The sequence below is a fragment of the Herpailurus yagouaroundi genome, unplaced genomic scaffold (genome assembly GCF_014898765.1).
Source record: "Herpailurus yagouaroundi ecotype Mexico unplaced genomic scaffold, PumYag 29, whole genome shotgun sequence".
Lineage (NCBI taxonomy): Eukaryota > Metazoa > Chordata > Mammalia > Carnivora > Felidae > Herpailurus > Herpailurus yagouaroundi.
The window spans coordinates 98,825,137-98,837,861 of NW_024412377.1; the positions used below are offsets into that span (position 1 = coordinate 98,825,137).

The window sequence follows — 12,725 nt, forward strand, 5'->3', positions numbered from 1 at the left end:
TAGAAATTGACAGTAAATATGAAAAGAATCTAACTCTTTGGAAATCAAACACAAATTAGAAAAACAACAATACAATTTATTATCTATCAAGCTGATTATTTTTAAAAATAAATATTAAATATGTAGGTTTGCTGAGGGCAGGGAGAAAAAGACATTTGCAGATCCCTAGTGGAGTGTAAATTGGTACAATATTCCTGGAAGAAAAACTGTCCATATATATATCCAACATCCTTTGGCTTGAACAGGATGTCTAGATGTAGGGACTATGGGAGGGCATGCCTATTTTCTCTTCAAATACCCCTGGTTCAAAGATCCTTAAGTTTATGCCTCTGTTATGTGCTTCTGTCCCAGAAATTAAAATATAACCTTAATTGATATAGCCCAGAATAGCACTTGTAGACACCAGATCTCCAAAACAGTTATCAACTGACAGTCTCTGAATGTGTACCCACTAAAGGGACCAGAGGGGACTGACTCATCAAATCATAGGTAGGCCCCTGGTTTCACATCAGTGTTGGCTCACATGGGGCCCCACCATTGTGAATGGCAGTCTCCTGTAGCTCATGGCTAGCAGGCTAGATGGCAAGGAGCCCACCTGTCACCAGGCTTGGCCCAGTCACCATGGCCAGGGGGATGGAGTCCTCTGGTTGGCCAGATGGGTTGTATCCTCTCCCTGGCGGTAAAGGTCAACATATTTGATTTAGTCTCATTTAGATCAAACAGGGTAGGGGAGGAGTTCCCAAGAGAAGGAATGATGGCCAGACTAAAAAGATAAGAGATTTTACTTTGGAGACAAGCAGGCATTCTTTTACCTCCATGCTCAGTGCTCAGACTCCAACTTCCTCTTACTCTGGGGCCATTTCTCTGTGTTACCTAATGAATGAGCCATCGAGTGAATAAACTCAAATCTCGTGTGTGTGCTTGCCACCCCATCATCCCTCGCGCACCAGGAGAGATGGTGCCTCTTTCTTGGCTGTAGTGGGATTTGTCCTCCCTGCTGTGGTCACAGGTAATGTGTGAAAAAAAGAGTGGGCGAGGCGGCATCTAAAGAGAAAACCGAAAGGGCACCTGAGTGGCTCAGTCAGTTAAGCGTCTGACTTTGGCTTAGGTCGTGATCTCATGGTTTGTAAGTTCCAGCCCCACGTCAGGCTCTGTGCTGACAGCTGGGAACCTGGAGCCTGCTTCACGTCCTGTGTCTCCCTCCCTCTCTGCCCCTCCTCCACTGGTGCGCGCGCTCTCTCTCTCTAAAAAATAAATAAATAAACTGTAAAAAAAAAAAAAAAGAAATAAAAGGAAAACTGGAGCCCTAGAAAAAGGCTGTCTCAAGCTGAGAATGTGTATATATGAAATAGGCTCTGGGCTATGAGGCAGAGGAGTTTCACTATATTCTGCGCATCGGCCATCCATACTAGGTTCCATCCACAGGTGCCCAGAGCTGGAAGATTAACCAAGTGCCCTTTCCAGTCGATACTAACCTCTCCCTTCTTTAATTTCCCGCTGCAGTTTGCATCAGCCCACGACTGACCTTCAAGTTGTTCTTGCATTGTTTCAAAGGAATTCGGTATGCCTCTTAAATGCCAGGAAAACCACAAGGCAAATTCTACCTCCTGAAGCCTTTCTTGATTATCCCAGTCTGGGGTGATCTCTCTCTCATTATCCCTACCATCACATTGGTGATAATCACATTCTGGTTTGTGGCAGCTTTTCTTGTGTTGCCTTGAATTACGATATATTTTTTAGCATCAAGGTTTACTCTTTCCTCCCCACAGATTTGTCTGACATGTCTTGAGATGCCCAACTGCATACAGCACACAGTGCCAGGCAATATAACCTCAGTGGCTCAGAACCTGGGCTCCAGAGTCAGATACGTAGATATGAATTCCAGCTCTGCCACTGACTAACTGTGTGACTTGTTCCTCGGCCTCTAAGTATCTTCCTTATCTATAAAATGAGGACAAGAGTGGCACCTACTTTACTGGGCTGTTATCAGGAATGAGACAAATGCATGGCAAGGGCTTAGCCCAGTTCCTGATGGTGTTATAAGTGCTCAGTAAATGTCAGCTATTAGGATGTAAGTGCTTAGTAAATACCCACTGATTGAATGGCTATAGCGGAGAGAAACTTTAATAGAGGGCTACTCTAGAGTGGCGTGAACCCCTGAAAAGGGGAAGGACAGATTCACAGACCTTGTCCAACAGGCTGCACAGGACAGGTCAAATATTATCATGGCACTGAGGGTTTACGTTGAGGTGGGAGAAATGTAAGGAAGAAAGGGCACACCTGAGGTTTTATAACGCAAATAAATTGTTGGAATATTATTAATCCATTCAACAAGTATTTACCGTGGTATTGCAGGAAAACAAGAAATTTCCTTTCTTGGACCTAATGAAGAATGTGATATCCAGGGCATTTCACTTCTTTTCCATATTAATGCATCAAGCTGTTCTAGTTCAAGCCTCTATGGCTTTTGACCTGAATCAGTGTGATTGTCTCTTAACTAGGCTTCACACCCACCCTGCTCTTTTCCTTACCAATACACTGAGCAGAGTTAGTCAGGTGAGTTTTCTAAAATACTTGAAAACTTTATTCCCTTTCTGAAAAGCCTTACTTGCTCCCTGCTGCCAGGGTGTTCTGTCCCTCCTGGACACCCGAAGCTTCTCACACATCCAAGTGTATTGAGGACGGTCTTCCCTGGCTACCTATCTAGCAAATGCTTTCTCTCCCTTTATGAACCAGCTCCAGGATAAGTGCCCCTGAGAAGCCCTCCATGTCCATCAGAGCCCAGCTAGAAATACAGAAACCACCTTCTCTATTCAAATAGAGTGAATTTAGTATAGGGCATTGGTTTCCAGGTGATGGAAAAACCAGGGGACAGTGAGGCAAAGCAGAGATTAGCACCAGCAAGAAGCTGCTACCACTCCCAGGCTAGAGGTGCAAACAGGTTACCAGATCCCAGGGGCTGGGATCGCCCTGCTGAAGCTGGATCCCAATGGGCCTGTTCAGTAGGAGGTGGGGTTATGGCAGAGACACAGATGCTTTGCAGATTTTGAAAACAGCACTCCAGGCAGGGAAGGAAAGAGAGATACCCTGACTCTCCGCTCTCTCCCATCTTCCAGTCTGTCACCATTGCCTCTCATTGGTTGAACCAGCCAGAAGCCAGCTGACACTGGTCTGCAGGAGTTCCCTACTCCCACCCACAAAACAGAGCAAAGCCAAGGAAGAGTGAGGAATGGGGCTGCTCCCTGTCCTGAGTCCCTTAGGCAGATTGTCATAGTCTCTTCTCTGCTCCCTCAACTCTGCCCCATCTTTTTTATAGCCCTGATATACTAGGCTGTGATTTCTGTGTTTTTAAGTCTGTTTTCCTTAAAGGATTGTGTAATTCCAAGGGGTTAGACAATGGCCTATTCATCTTGGTATCCTCAGTTCCTGGCATAGTTCACAGTACATAACAGATATTTACTTTCTGTTGGATATCTACTAAAAGGAAACTCCTAGAGTCACCTCTAGCTAGCCCTCCTCTTCCATCTTCTTGCTTGATTCATGCACCTTGACTGAACTCTCAGCACTAAAGAATGAATAAGAAGGAGCTTGGGGTCCACTCAACTCTCTGGGTCTGCAATTCATAGCCTTACATTTAAATGCACCCAACAACAAATCACAATAATAATTTATACTCAGAGCGCCATCAACATATTAACCTTCTACCTTCCCATAGCTACATGAAAATTATCCATGTAAATTCCCTCCAAATCTCAAGATACCATCCCTCCACCACCCAAGATGTTTCTAGGCCACCTCTCCCTTCTGTTAATCAGTGTGTGCTCAGGGTAAACAAACTAATTTTAAAATCAGCTTAAGCAAAACATAATTAGGAAGATAAATTAGCTGCCCCCCCCCTAAATTGCATAATGAATGCCCAAGGAGAAATTTTTATTATCTACCATTTCTATTATCTGTGTAACATTTTCTCTTCCATCATTGTAGATGATACTCAGCTGACAGTGTACAGAAATACCACAGAACTTCACTTCTGACCTTGACTGTCTGTACAATGATTACCAAAGGAGAAAACTGGCTATTTGTGTTTTTGTTTTTCTTATCTTGAATTTATAACACCAGCCTAGTTGGAGAGGGAAAGAGGTCTATAATTATAGTCAGACAATCAGGGTTCAATTCTTGGCTCTGATTTATTGCTGTACAATCATGGACAAGTTAGGTCAACTCTGAAAAATCAGTTTCTTCACATGTTAAATAAGGAGGATGATAATGCCTATCTCATGGACAATCACAGCCACACATTCTTCCTCTCTGGCTCTAAGCACTTCATAAGAATTGATTCCTCTAATCTTTGCCATGAATGACTTACCGTTATTTTTTATTTTACACATAAGGAAACAGGCAAAAAGATCAAGCAACCTCCTCAAAGGGCTGTTGTATAAAGTGAGTGTGATTTGGTACATTGAAATCATTAAGTAACTGTTTCAAACATAGTAGGTGCTCGATCAATTTTTTCCTTTACAAGCCCCCTGCCCAACCCATCCCCCACCAAAATAACTAGTGTGTATAGAAATTGGTTTGTTATTGAAGTTCCTTTGATAAGAGGCCTGGATCCTTCATTCCTAGTTTTGCATTCCCTGTACTGTGTAAAATGAAATATCAGACCGTATCAGCAGCTACCAATCAGTGGCCTGTGAGAGGAATCCGGCCTGCAGTTACTTTTGCTATCTTGCATAATATTTATATTTAAAGTTTTTTTAATGTTTATTTATTTTTGAGAGAGAGACAGAGAGAGGAGAGTGCAAGCAAGGGAGAGGCAGAGAGAGAGGGAGACACAGAATCTGAAACAGGCTCCAGGCCCTGAGCTGTCAGCACAGAGCCTGACACGGGGCCTGAACTCACGAGGCGCGAGATCATGACCTGAGTTGAAGTCAGGTGCTCAACTGACTGAGTGAGTCACCTAGGCGCCCCAATATTTATATTTTTTAAAAGTAGCTGCTAACATTAAAAAATCAGTAGGTTTCTGTCTGTCTGTTTGTCTGTCTCTCTCTCCCACACACACACTCACTCACTCACTCACGAGGCTTCTCTTGAAAAACCAACTCATATGGCCACATGGACTCTTACTCCCACAGGTGAACATTCATTTCAAGTTGAGTGTGGCCACCTCCTTTCACACGGGACACAGATTTCCCAGTTTGCCATAGTCCCCACTTCTCACAGCTTCTTGCAGACATACGGGTCTTTCTCCTTTCCATCACTAAAAGTCCATGATTCCCTGACACCTGACAGCACTTGCCAGAGGAAGCATCCACTGTAGGGCACCATAGTTTTTCACTGAATGTTATTGTCACCCAATTCATTCCAATTTAATTAGGACTTACCCCTTACTACCATTTTTTTAGGCTTAATTATTTGAGACATAGAGAGAGCACAAGCGGGGGGGAGGGGCAGAGAGAGAGAGGGAGACAGAATCCCAAGCAGGTTCCACAACCCCTTTTTAAACTGAAAGTCCTGCATCCAGGAACTCCTTGGTCCCAGGCAAACCAGGCTGGTCATTCTGTGTCACACCACAAGATTAGCCCCACAGTGGGCCCTCCCATCTGGGACATGATGATGCCCTCCTCTGGGACATTGCTTCTGAGTCTCCTTGGGCAACTGTGCAGTGCTGAAAGAGCATGTATCTGTAGGGGGAGCTGGGGTGGGCTCAATCAGAGAGCCTAGACCTTGTTATATGACTAGTTCTCCTGATGGGGCTTTGTATGACCTTAGGTGGGTCATTTTGTCTCTGAGTCTCTCTGCTCTGCTTTTCATTCATTCACCAAATACTTACCAAATGCCTTCCATATGCCAGGCACCATTCAAGGCACTGAGGTCACAAGAATGAAGAAGCGAGAACAGGTCTTTGCCCTTAGAGAACTCATATCTGTAAGAAGAAACAGATATTAAAACAAATAAACAATATCTGATAAAATTTCAGGTGGGGATAATGCCATAAAGAAACCACTGACCATGGAGTGCCTGGGTGGCTCAGCTGGTTAAGCATCTGACTTGGGCTCAGGTCATGATCTCGTGGTCTGTGAGTTTGAGCCCCACATCGGCTCTGTGCTGACAGCTCAGAGCCTGGAGACTGTCTTCGGATTCCATGTCTCCCTCTCTCTCTGTCCTTCCCCTGCTCACACTGTCTCTCTCTCTCTCTCTCTCTCTCTCTCTCTCTCTCTTTCTCTCTCTCTCAAAAATAAATAAAACCAAAAAAAAATTAAAAAAAAAAAAAAAGGAGACAATTGACTATATGAGAGAAGCAAAGGACCCGGAGGCCATCACCAATTTTGGTGGATGCTAAGGAATATCAGAAATCAGTCAAAGTTCTGCTTGGACTCCTGTTTTGAACAATATGTGGTTTTCCTTTTTTTTTTTTTTTTTACCTTTATTTATTTTTTCAGAGAGCAAAAGAGAGAGCAGGAGAGGGTCAGAGAGAGAGGGGGCCTAGGGGCTCCAAAGTGGGCTGCACACTGACAGCAGAGAGCCCAAGGTGGGGCCTGATCCCATGAACTGTGATATCACGACCTGAGCCAAAGTCAGATGCTTAACTGACTGAGCCACCTACATGCCCCTGAATAACTGTAATTCTTAACTTTAGGATCTTTTGGTGCAAGGAATATATGTAACAATTTAATTGTTCAATTACAAAATATATCTTTCTCAGTGAAATACTGCTTTATGGCTACAATCCATATCAATATCAAATATGGTTTTCATACAGATGGATTGGAAATGTATCAAGTCAAATCCACCCAAATAACAGCACAAGGGCTGAGAAAAGAGAGAAGGCCAAGCTTATCAGCAAATCTGACATTTTATTAAACAAAGTGTAGCCGGAGTCAGAGGCCCATGTGCTAAAGCCAGAAGCAGAAAAAAAAATGAATAAATGAATAAATAAACTATCTAATACCTGTTTCTCTCCCCCTGAAAAGAGCTGTATACTGCCTTAAAGAAGGAAGCAACCACTTTATAACAAATTCAGTAAGGGACAGCACTACAGTATGCCATTCATTCATTCATTCATTCGTTCATTGTACAAATATTGAGTACCTACTGTATGCCAACATTGTTACTATAAATAATGAAAGAAGGTGATATTTGGTAAGTCCAAAATAGTTCTCTATGTTTAAAATAGCCCTTATTTTACTTTTCAGGTTATAAAATAATAAAACGCTAAGAAATTGCTTTTTATAATTTTAAAGCTTAAAAATGTAATACAAGCCATCCTTTACTAAGCCAGGGCTTTTCAACCTTGGCACTATTGACATTTGGGGATGGGAAATTCTTTGTTGTGGAGGCTGTCTTATATGCATCGTAGGATGTTCAGCAGCATCCCTGGTCTCTGCCCACTAGACGCATCAGTGTTAACACACACCAGTTGTTAACATTAAAAATGCCTCCAAGCTTTGCAAATGCCCCAAGGAGGCAAAATCTCGTGCGTGAGAAGTGCTACTGTAAGCAATCCACTTTGCTCCCACAATAGGGAGCTCAGAAATGAAGTCTTAAGGAGAGGCCCCTTTTTTCCTCCGGGCAAATAAACAGGAGATTTCCACCTGGAAGAGCCCTGGCACTGCCCTTCCCTTCTTAATGCCAACACACCAACCCTCTGGAGAAAGGCAGCACTGTCCCAAGTCTGGGAGGGGAGGACGGGCAGGCTTGGGCTCTGCTAAAGGGATCAACCAGCTTCTGAAGCTTACACTGCGTGCGTCATGGCTGCTGATCCAGGCCGTGCCCCAGCCCTGGGCTCGTCCAAATGAGCTTTGCTAACAAGCCTGAGAGAAAAGCTTCCCCTGTTTGAGGCTTACACACCCACATGTGAGTCCAGTGGTCTAAGCCAGGCAGATTAAAACTGTGCCTGTCTATCTTGAGCACTGTTATGAGCGAGTCTCCAAAGCTGGAAGCAGGGCACGCCTGCCTGTCCTTGTCCTTCTATAAGGACTTTACAAAGAGCCCATTGTGCACAACCTAATCTGAGATAGAACTAATGCACCTGCCTACCCATTTACTCCCAGCTTTGGCTGGTTCTTCAGAGCAAACTCTAGTTGTATAGAAGCAAACATTTTGAGTTGATAGAAAATGTCAACATGAGCCCAAATCAGGCACAACGTTTGTAGGTGCCTGTAATCTGGGTCCTGGCTGCTTAGAACAAAAGGGAAATTAGTCTCGTGTGTTATAACTTAGTAAACTCAGATTCAACGGTTCTCAGTCACAAAAAAGAGAGCTGAAGAAACAGGGAGAGGGTAAGAGAATCCAGGTTCTACTTTTATTCACTAATTTCCTAAATATTTGTTGAGTCCCCGTCATATGCCCAACACTGTGCTCTATACGTGGGGAGAACTCAGCTTTAGATGGAAAGTTTACAGGCCACTCTTCAGCTCCAGCTGCTTGCTGTCATAATTATCTATAAGTCAGTTTTGCAAGATCTTCTGAATTTCCAAGAGAAACCAGGAAACATGATTTTTATGTAAAACCTTTTAAGTTTTAAGCATAGATTAAAATTTTAAAGCAAAAACAGAACAAAAAAATCCCTTGAGGACAAATCCAGTTTCCAAGGCTTCTAGTGTAGAGGCAGTGAGAAGCAGTAGTTAAGAGTGAGGTACTCTGGGGGCATGTGGATTTCAACTCAGGTCATGACCTCACAGGTTCACGGGATTGAGCCCCGGCATAGGTCTCTGTGCTGACAGCGTGGACTCTACTTGGGATTCTCTATTCTCCTTCTCTTTCTGCCCCTCCCCTGCACACACACACACTTTCTCTCTCCTGCTCTCTCTCAAAATAAAAAAATAAACTTTTAAAAAAAAGAGTGAAGTACTCTGTGATGAACACTGAGTAATGTATAGAATGGCTGAACACCTGAAACTAATATAATACTGCATGTTGATTATCTTGAAATTAAAATTACAAACTTAATTTTAAAAAAGTGACATACTCTGGCTCCACCTCTTGCTTCCTGTGTGACCTTGGGCAAGTTATCTAAGCTCTTTGTGCCTGTGCCTTACTCTCCTCATGTGTAAAATGAGTATGATAAAGCATATTGTAGATTTAAATGTGAGAATACATGTACATGCCTGATCTATAATATCTCAGTAAATGTGAACTATCATTTTTTTAAGTTTATTTATTTATTTTGAGAGAGAGTGTGAGCTGAGGAGAGGCAGAGAGAGAGAGAGAGAAAGAGAGAGAGTCTCAAGCAAGCTCTGAGCTGTCAGCACAGAGCCTGATGTAGGGCTCAGTCCCACAAATCGTGAGGTCATGACCTGAGCTGAAATCAAGAGTTAGACGCTTGACTGACTGAGCTACCCAGGCACCTTGTGAACTACTAGTTTTATAAGTCATTTGCTACAACAGGAATCTTTTACAGCAGCCTTGAGAGTTGAACATTTAATCACCGTTCATGTATATCCTGGGACAGGAAGCTCATGACTTCTTAGGGAATGCCAGTTGTATAACAACCTCCATTGATGGCTTAATCCAATGTATGTTCATTTATTGCTCATGTCCCAGTCCAATGTAGTCAACACAGAGTGCTCTATTCTACTCCATGCCCTTTGAATCCACTTACCTCCTATCTGGTGGCTTTACCATCCCCAAGGACCTTCCCAGATTCCTCTCCTGGGTTCTCTGCTTTCAGCCAGCTAAGAGAGTGAAAGAGAAAAAGAGAGAAATTGAGAGAATATCAGGTGTATTTCATCTGCACATTATAATTTGCTAGAACCCTGTTACATGGCCCCAATCTAATTGTAAAGGAAGTTAGGACATGAAGTGTTCCTCTGCATCAAGGAAGAAAAACTAGCATCGGTGAACTTCTAAACAATCTCTGCCATGCTATGCATTCACAGAAACACAATTATGCAAACTTAAAATGTTATCTGTTTGTCCCTGGCTTGCCCTTCTTTGCAACATGTCCAGGAGAGCAGGAACACACAAGTGTGGGAACAGATAGGTTTGGATTTGAAACTCAGTTTCTATACTTGCTCAGTCCAATACTATGGACCTTGGGCAAATTCCTTTAAGTCTCTGTGTGTCAGTTTCCTCATATGACAAATGAAGATTGCCATTACCTCCCTGGGTTGTTGTAAGGATGGATAAGTTAATGTATGTATTAGCATACTACATAATATCTGGTATATAACCTAGAAGGTGCTCATTTAATGCTGGTCTCCTCTTTCACATGAATGGTATCCAGGTATTTAAAGATGACTATGATTATTTCTGTTAAGTTTTCTTTTCTCACAGTTTCATCAGCTAGTTTCATTATTTTTATGTGAGAACCTTTCTTGAATCATAATATTTATTCATGGCCATCACATGTTCCTTGGGGGAAAAAAAAAAACAAAAGATAAAATAACTATCACTGTAATCCCTACACTCAGACACAACTTTTGTGAATGTGTGGGCTGGATTCTCCCAGACATTTTTGTTAGAGGCTCTGTAGCACACTCACTGTCCTGATGACCAACTCATGGAAATATCCCAGTTTGTCCAGGGACCACACATGATACCTGCCTTAGTTTAGGTTTCTCTGAATGCAGACCCTGAAACAAGATTTGGGTGCAGAAAATTTAGGGGGGGGATGTTATCTTAGGAAGCATACGTGAAGGAAAGGGGCAAGAGAGAAAAGTCAATAAATGAGTGGGTTACAGTTTGGGAAACGGGTTCAATCCCACAGGGGGCTCTGAGGAACCATGCAGAAGTCATCTTAGAATTGTCCCATTCTATGCCCTGCAAGATGGAAAGGCTGGGCCATTTATCCATGAGATCCTGCTCTTATTGGTTTAGGGCTGCCTCCAACCAGGGGGTATTAACTGCCTTGAAATTATAGGTTGTGTCTACATGTAGCTGAGCAGGCTTTCCAGGCTTCTAGAATGCAAAGGTGAGAGACACTGTGATATGATCTTGTATGGACACTGGCAAAGTCCATGGCAATGTTCATGCCACAGCTGTGTTGAAATCTGGGGGCTGAAGGATGTGGCTCAATACATCATAACCTGTGCTACAGAGCCTCTAACAAAAATGTCTGGGAGAATCCACCCCACACATTCACAAAAGTTGTGTCTGAGTGTAGGGATTACAGTGATATTTTATCTTTTGATTTTTTTTCCCCCAAGGAACATGTGATGGCCATGAATAAATATTATGATTCAAGAAAGGTTCTGACTGGTGCAGAACAGAAGATGTAATAGTTCACTAAAAGCAGACTAAGGATAAAAAAAAGAAGTAAAACTGCTTCTATTCATAGATGACATCATCCTGTCCATAGACAATCCCAAGGAACACAGGTGCCTGGATGGCTCAGTCAGTTGAGCATCTGACTCTTGATTTCAGCTCAGGTCATGATCCCACAGTCATGCGGTTGGGGCCGACAATGAATACAGAGCCTGCTTAAGATTCTCTCTCTTTCCACCCTCTTCCCCTTGCCTTCATTCGCTCTCTCTCTCTCTAAAATAAAAAATAAAAAAAAGTAAAATATTAAAAAAAAAAAAAAGAAAAACCCTGGGGCGCCTGGGTGGCTCAATCGGTTAAATGTCCAACTCTGGCTCAGGTCATGATCTCGTGGTCTGTGAATTCAAGCCCCGCATTGGGCTCTGTGCTGACAGCTCAGAGCCTGGAGCCTGCTTTGGATTCTGTGTCTCCCTCTCTCTCTGCCCCTCTCCCACTTGTGCTCTGTCTCTCTTGCTCTCAAAAATAAATAAAACATAAAAAAAATTTTTTAAAGGAAATCCCAAGGAATCCACACACAAAATGACCAGAATTAATAAATGAGTTTAGCAAAGTTGCAGGATATAAGATCAATATTTGAAAATCAATTTTATTTCTACATTAGCAAAGACAAATCAAAAAATGAAATTAAAAAATTCTATTCACAAAGCATAAGCAGAATAGAATATGTAGAAATAAATTTAATAAAAGAAGTACAAGACTTGTATGCTAAAAATTATAAGATGTGACTAAGAGAAATTAATGAAGATTCAAATAAATGGAGAGATATTCCCCATTTATGGAATTGGAAGACTCAATATTGTCAAAATAGAAACTCTTCCCAAATTAATCTATATATTCAACACAATCTCTCTCAAAATCCTAATAGTTTTTTATTTTATTTTTTGTCTTTTTTTTTAAGTTCATTTTTTTTAGTAATCTCTATACCCAGTGTGGGGCTTGGATCCACAATCCCAAAATCAAGCATTACATGCTCTTCTGACTGGGCCAGCCAGGCACCCTCCCCCACGATAGCTTTTTAAACAGAAATTGACACAATGATCCTAAAATTTATATGGAAATGCATAGTATAGTCAAAACAATTTTGAAAAAAAGATGGAAAACTTATATTACCTGATTTCAAATTTACTATAATACTATGAATTGACACAGTGTGGAATTGGTGCAAAGACAGACATATAGACCAGTGGATGAGAACTGAGACTATAAAACTTCTAGCAAAAAACATACCAGAAAATCTTGGTAACTTTGGGTTGGACAAAGAGTTCTTAGATATAACTCCAAAACATGACACTTAAAAAATGATAAACTGGACTTCACCAAAATTAAACATTTGTACTTTAAAATATCATTAAGAAAAAAAAAATTTTGGGGGGCGCCTGGGTGGCGCAGTTGGTTAAGCGTCCGACTTCAGTCAGGTCACGATCTCGCGGTCCGTGAGTTCGAGCCCGCGTCGGGCTCTGGGC

General features: G+C 42.1%; 1 long non-coding RNA gene across 1 annotated transcript in view; it reads right to left on the reverse strand.

Moving 5' to 3' along the window:
• The window catches only part of LOC121014215 (uncharacterized), a 44,429-nt gene that overhangs the window by 12,167 nt on the left and 19,537 nt on the right, over positions 1 to 12,725 (reverse strand). The window contains exons 2-3 of the long non-coding RNA XR_005783112.1: positions 9,602 to 9,674; positions 5,831 to 5,923 (exon numbers count right to left, since the gene is read on the reverse strand). This is a non-coding gene — a long non-coding RNA (uncharacterized LOC121014215). The remainder of the gene's footprint in view (positions 1 to 5,830; positions 5,924 to 9,601; positions 9,675 to 12,725) is intronic.